Raw genomic sequence first — 7739 nt, 5'->3', positions numbered from 1 at the left:
CAATAATTCTTTCTATTTTCTATATTAGACTGCATTCTCAAAAAAATTATGCTTTCAAACTTAAATTAACCGTACTCAATTCAGATATAATCATAAAAAATATATTCTTTGTTGTCTGAACATGCAATATCTAAATTTATAGTAATATTTGCGTATGAATATCCATTTTCCTGATTTATCAATATCAATATGATTTTATTATTTTTATTACTAAAATATTTTATTGATTATTTAATTTTTCCTTACCTTATAAATAATTTATATATTTTATGTAAGATCTTATTTTGCTATCTGATTTTTTTATTTTCTAAAGACAATAAATATTATATATCTTAAGTAAATATTAGTTTTATTTTATATTTTAACTTACTACAAAGTATAAATAGTCATAGGTTATCTCAGTTTATTTTGTTTCCTATATTTTTTATTTTATAGTTTTTAATTAATTTTTTTACCTTCATATTTCTAGATAATATAGAAGAAAGTCTAGGAGTGGGTATATATATATATATAAATAAAATTGCCAAGTGGCTTCATTTTAGCTTGCCACTTAGCTTAACCACAATGTATACTACTCTCCTTTTAATATAATATAGATACAGATACTTTAGGGGTATATTTAGCCTTTTGCCCTTTAAAGAAAGAGATTCAACGTTTACTTCAATAACCAAACAATTACCATTACAAAATCCAATCGACTTATTAAGTATTCATCTGTTTAGCGTAAGTTCCTCCTAATTTGTGATAGTGATCCAGATGAAGATGAGAATATTGATCTATTCCAGAAACCAGTACTGTAAGTAAAAATTAAGCAGGCAAGAGAACTGATGCCAGACAGCCATTTAAGTGAATATATCCCAATTTAATTGACATGCAGCAGTAGGCAGTTGGGAAAGTAAGCATTATTTTGCAAGGAAAGGGGTACTAGATAATAAAATATTTAGTGGCAAAAACTTTCCCGAACTCCTAATATCTTACCCATTAATAGTAATTTAATCTCAAGAGTTACTAATTATATAAGATGTATGATACTTTCTCCATCCCCAAAAAATGATATTTTTGAATTTTGAGAGTCAAACTTCTTAAATTTGACAATTAATTCGGATATAGAATCTTTAAATTTTTTTTAAAATAAATTTATATATTTGAAAACTACTTAAAGGCAAAGGCGGCTCTAGGGTAAAGCAACTGAAGCCCTTGCCTTAGGCCATCTAATAACTAAGGCCCCAAAAATAAGAAGCATTGCTATATTATAATATAATATATACTCCATAATTTATATTTATATAATTATTAATAAAAGATTTTAAATTTTAATAATTTTTAACATTTGGTAGACGTAAGATTGAGTGAGTTAATTAGATAAATTTTTCTCACTAAATTAAATAATATGTTTACTTTCTCATTAATTTTATTTTTCTTTCTTTATGTATAGTCCTTTTCATTGTTCTTACGATTTTACTTTCTAATTTCAACTCAGATTCTCTAAATTAAATATTTCTTATTTGATTGATCCACACACCAGAAAGCAAGTTTTTTTGTGTCTCATCTCTTTTAACTAAGAAATCACTGAGACAAATGTGGCAAGGTTCAAAACATGATGAATAATGGGCTCACCCTTTACCATTTTCACTTAAGGAGAGAATTCGATACCATATGACGCGCGCCTAACTCATACATCATGAGTTGCGCTCTCACCACTATATCAAAGTCATGTAGGTTTTTTTGTATGTCAATATTATATGGATTTTATAAAAGACGTTTCAGGGTCTTTTTAATATATTTTAGTTTAGGCCACCAGTTCTGTTGAGCCGCTCCACTACAAGAAAAAACCTTATTTACGACCAACTTTTAGGGACGAGTTAATAATCCCGTCGCTAATAATACATGTATTGGGACGAGATTATATTGCGCTCCTTAATGCTTTATTTTATTGTGAAGGTAATAAGTCTGGTCCCTAAAAAAATAGTAACTGGTCCCAAATTATAATTGAGAGGCCACGAGTGTGAGAGTGTGCCGCCAAATCTAATACCAAAATATTAAAAAACTATTATTTTCTAAAAATTAGGCGCCAAAATTAAAAAGTAAAAGGTTCTGAAAACAAAATTAAACCTTGTATTCTCAAAACATAGTACCGCATAAAATTCTCTGCCCTAATCTCCGTCTACCTAGCGTTAGAGCCGGTCTCACTCGTCTGGTCGTGTGCGAAATCGATCAACTGATCATCTGCCCTAGTTTCCATCTCCTCCTTTGAGAATCCAAGGTATGCCTCCTCTTTCAAGTTGCTCTTTTTCTTCTCTATGTGTTCTGATTTCGCTGATTGCAGATCTTCTTCTTCTTCTTGCAGATCTTCTTCTTCTTCTTCTCTAACATTAAAAAATTGGTAAGATTTCATAATCTGGTATTTTTTCGTTTATATATTCAGTGGAAAAATTGTTGGGTTGGGATTCCTGATTTTATAATTTAATTTTCTGAAGTGTATTCAAGTTTGTAGCGTATTATCTGAAGAATTTTATTTCATTCAAAGTGCATACCAGTTTTGAAAGCTAATTATTCCATGAATGGCATATTAGTTTTATGTATTCAGTGAGGGATTAATCTTGAGGATATTTGGGCTGCTATAATTTTTACTATTGTATGCTCAAGTTTGTTGTTTGGGATTTCTTCTATAAACTGATTATTGAGTGCTGTTTCTGAAGGTTTATACTACTCATATTGTGAATATTTTTGTGCAAATTTGTATTTAATTTATGTTTCAGTTATCCATGCTCCCTTTCCTCTGTTTTTTTAATTTTGTCGGTGGAGAATTCTATGCTTTTTTTCCCCAGTGATTTTTTCAGTGACTTCAGTAGTTTCATTACCAATGCTCGTATTTTCTGTATCAAACAAAAGTGAGTTGGCCCTGTTAGTAGTAAAGCCGAAAATTTCAGGATTTCTCCCCAGGCACTCATTTATCTAAGTGTCATCTGATTGTATATTGCAATATATTAACTAAAAACAGAGGAGCCGAGTCGACTAGAAAGTACGACGTTAGAGTTGAATCAGTTGTGTTCATCTGATCGTAACAAGTAGTGTACATCGTTCGTGACTGTAATATGTGTCCGTTGGGAGTATCATCGCGGAATGATATAAAGGAAGAAAAGTTGAATCACATGTGGGCAGCTATTGAGTTAAGCAAGATATTTATATATACAGTGAAGATGCATATCATTTAGTTGAATACATGTGTTCCTGTTTGTGCCTCCGTGTAGGAATCACAACGAGTGAAACGAATCTCTGACTGATAATTGTTAATAGTTTTAATCTGCAATTAATTTGGCTAGACTGCTTGAACGCCGTGCGGCAATAACTCCTTCTCATTAGAGAACTGGATGCCCAATTTATTTAGAAACATATTGCTTTGTTACCCCTATTTAGAAAAATATTCAGTTGCTTGTCTGTTTTTACCCTTATTTAGAAACACATTGCTTGTCTGTGTAACTAGTGCATGCATAAGGTACAATCATACGCACATTAATTTTCCTGATTTCCTAGCCTCTTTAACAGCTGCATCTAGTTCCTGCTTTCAACCGCCCTTTCCTTCTGTTTCTTGTTCCTGCTTTCAGCTGCATCTATATTCTCTGTTCGTTTTACTTTTTTTTGCACAAACCACGGGCAAAAGATATGGATCCGATTGGGTATGCAGTTGGCTATTACTACTGATATGTCAGAGTGAAAGTAGAGTATCAATCTTATTATTTGAGACTGTCGACAACAACAACAACAACAACAACAACAACAACAACATAATTCCCACAAGTGGGATCTGGGGAGGGTAGTGTGTCCGCAACCTTATATCTACCTGGAGTTGGTATTTGAGAGGGTCGATGAAATAAAAAGAAAAATAAATAGCACATGGAGTTGTGTTGTCACTCTGCGTTTTGGGATCATGGCAGGAAAATGTGAAAATGTGCATCAGTTTTATGATTTTGTCTAAATGGTCTTTGAACCCCAGAAAACATCAGAAGAATTGTATATTGTCCTCTTTGACAGTTTTGGCGTTTTTGGATGGGGGTGATATAGATGATCACAAATTTTACCTGCATGTAGACGCCGTTAGTCTTGTTTTTTTTTGTCTTGTTGTTTAGTCTTCTAGTGTAGTTAACCATTTGAACATGAAGCCTGGTGAACCAGTGATTTTCTGAGTTATGAAGGCGAGCTGCTGTCAGAAACATATTTCAAAAAGTTCCCCGATATGAAAAAAATTAGTTTGGTTTCTTTTTCTATAAAGAATAAAAAGTCCATGTTTTCACAGATTATCCCTTGTACTACTGGAAATCAATTATGTCTGCTAATTTAACTCAGCCTGTTAGTCGATGTAGAAACATTCCTGTGGCACAGGAAAATTGAACAAACGTAATTTTCGTATCCGGATAAATTCAGGACACTTCATTTAAATCAAGATGTAGACAGAGGTTGGAAAATCATCCAAATTGTTACTCCATGTATTATTAATGAATGATATGCATTTAGTAGCATATCCTCCAAAACAATATTCCTAGCTTGACACAAATGCTCATAGCTTGGCTCCTGTAGTTTATTCCTTTCCATTCGAGCAACTTGGTGACCTCAATACCTATATATATGAAGTGTGTATTGAGGTATTCATATGGATGTATAGTGTACTGATCAACTGGACACTGAGGGAAACTATGCCCAGTATGCTGTCATCCTTCATGCTTGTGCTTTTTTGTATAATTTTTGGAGAATGTTAACTGATTCAACTGTTAATTGCTGTGGAGTTTGAAATAACAGTTAAAACTATATTATATGTTAATTGCTGTATAACTGATGTAGAGTTGCTCCTAACACAGGATTATGAGTAGTTACTAGAACTGAACTAATTATTTAACTCAACCCATGTTTTGATTATTGTAGGATAAATTTGAGAGTGTTAACATGAATGATCATCGTGATCATATCTTCGCATGGATGAAAGAGTTATAGAACAAATGGAGAGGACACTTTCATGCAAAATATGTGAAGGATAAGCCAATCCAACAGGCTCTTAAGAATATTCCAAAGGGAGTAGACAAGAACGAATGGGAGTGGTTAGTAAAAGAACATTTTTCTTCAGAAAGTTTTCAGGTATGCCTAGTGATTTAATAATCTATTTGAGTTATCGAATTATGTGTTTCGATGTGTAGTTTCAGCTTAAGTATCACAACTCATGCACCATATCACCATTTCTGCTTGTGCACCAGATCACTTTACATTCTCAATATGCACCAGATCACTTTACATTCTCAATATGCATGTTCCAATAGATCACTATTTCTGCTTGTGCACTTGAAGAACATTGCATATATATGAATATGCTTAAGCAGTCGGACTATGTAGAATAAGTCATCAGATATGAGGGTGAATAAAAATGTGTGAATAAAGAAGACAATTACTCTAATAAATAAAAATGGCAAACAGTGACAAAGGTAGGCACAACCAGATTATTGTAGTTAAAATTCGTGAGCAATGTCGATATAGATAACAGAATTGAAATTTATTAAATTTCTTACATTTAATCTTAATGTTTCACAAATATAGGCGAGAAGCAACAGGAATGCGGCAAATCGAGCTAAGTTGAAGATGCTTCATCATATTGGTAGCAAGCCTATTCGTGAGATCATTTATCAAAAGGTATTATCATAAAATTTCTATTTTCCTAAGAAAATATTTACGAGCTGTTATTTGACAAGTTTGCCTTTAATGTAAAGGGCGGAAAAGATGGCAACCCACCGGATTTGACAACAATTTTCTTTGAGACCCGTAAGAAAGATAACAAGCTTGTTGAACCTTGCCACATCTTGTGAATTCTATGAGAAACTTGCCACATCTTAATTTGAATTATATTGGTAGGCAAAGTTAATTCCATTTCAATTTTCTTTGAAGTTGCTTGAATCTAATGAAGAGCATGCATGCTAAATCATTTGGCTATTCTTGTGTCTATGATTGTCATTGATTGAGAGAATATATGTAATCTTGCTTTTTTCCAGTATTCTATTTCATTTGTTCGCCGATACCTCGTGGAATCATCAGATGTTGAATGGTGTCCCACTCGATAAGTTATTGCCTGAACATTTTCACCAAATGCACATATAATTTTTCACTTCATTTAGTTGGAATTCATTCAAAAGCCAATTATGACAGTATACATAAGTTTCACCTCAACTAATATTGGTCTATCCTCATTGATTGCCATATTCCGAGCTGCATGAATAGCACTATAAACAGCAATAGTGCTTTGTATAATTCTTATTCCATAACCTAGTCCCTTTGTCACAATGCCATCACCTGCCACAAGAAGAAAAAAGAGGAGAAGCTAAGGAGATAACATAGATTAATCACATTCCCATGTCCAAAAAAATGTAATTTAGTTCCCTCTTTCAGGTTTTATATATGCTTTATTTTCACTTAAATAATATAATTAAGTAAATATAAGTGTATCCTTTCTAACATGTTAAACTTTTAGATAAGGTGGTAACACAATTTAGACCGAATTAAGAGGAAATGAATTTACTTCAGAACTGTTCATATACAGGGGTGCTTGGAAGAAAACTTGTACCATCTTTAAATTTAAAAAATTGCTTTCTGGGATTCCCTGCAAGCTTGTGCTTCCATTGGGCATGTTGTTATTATGTTATATTAACGATGGATGGAATAGTTTCAACTTCATGTTTCCCAACATTATTATCTCCCAAGCAGTACAATATGTTGAAGCGATGTAAAGTATTTTGGTAGAAGATTAAATTGGTAGTCTGCATTTTTCATTCTTTCTTGTTGTTGATGTCTGTGCAACCTGCTAGAAGATTATTTGGTAGTCTGCATTTTTCTAGGCCGTGAGATGTATTCTGAAACATATTTGACTTTACTACAGGGAAATAGCGAAACATCTTTCCCTTCCACTTGTTAAACTGCACTGCAGCATGCTTGCGGAGGATGCAATTAAGGCTGCAAATACGCCTTAATTATATTATTTTATCAATAGTTATTTATCATCTTTTCAAACTTTTGTACTTACAGGTTTTGAAGATTGAAGCTACAAGTCAAGATACAAGTTTAGAAGATGCACAAGTTCATTATTATTTTGCTAGGGCTGTTATGCAAAACTTGATATCATAGTCTAGCTCAGGATGTTAGCTAAGTTTTTTTGTTAAGGTGTTGAGCAAATATTGAAACTAATTAACATCATCATGGGATATTAACTTGATATATTATATTTTTATATTTAGATTTTCTATAACAATTTGATATTTATTGATAAAAATACTTTTGGTGTATCGAGCTTTAGAACTACTCATGGTCAATAAGAGACCAAAAATATTGTCGCCAAATTACATCAATTATTTTAATTTAAAAAGGGACCTCATCTATAAAAGATAATCTGGGACGACCCGTTAAAGGTTGGTCGCTAAAATGGTTTTAACGATTGAATTACATTTATTTTTTACGACCAGATTTTCTGCCCATCTCTAAAAGATAATCTAGGACCAGTTGGAGGTTGGTCGCTAAAACGCTCTAATGACGGGAATATGTATAATTCTCATCACCTTTTAGGGACGAGATGTGCAGTCTCTAAAAGTATTTTACGACCAGAATTTTTGCTCGTCTCTAAATCAATTAACGACCAGGTTTTTGGACCCGTCGCTATTGACTTTTAGCGGCGGAAGCTATTACGACGGGTTGCGACCAGCTGTTGCCCGTCG

The 7739-nt window shown here is 32.8% G+C and overlaps 1 long non-coding RNA gene across 1 annotated transcript; it reads left to right on the top strand.

Annotated features, from left to right (window-relative positions):
• Positions 2119–7271, top strand: LOC109232995. Its single transcript, XR_002069021.1, has 6 exons — positions 2119–2263; positions 2348–2383; positions 4918–5127; positions 5581–5673; positions 5751–5888; positions 7057–7271. It is a non-coding gene; the product is annotated as an uncharacterized LOC109232995 (long non-coding RNA).

Source organism: Nicotiana attenuata, chromosome 10 (genome assembly GCF_001879085.1).
Source record: "Nicotiana attenuata strain UT chromosome 10, NIATTr2, whole genome shotgun sequence".
Lineage (NCBI taxonomy): Eukaryota > Viridiplantae > Streptophyta > Magnoliopsida > Solanales > Solanaceae > Nicotiana > Nicotiana attenuata.
The sequence above is the reverse complement of the archived record's forward strand: the minus strand, read 5'-3'. Positions and strand labels throughout refer to the sequence as shown.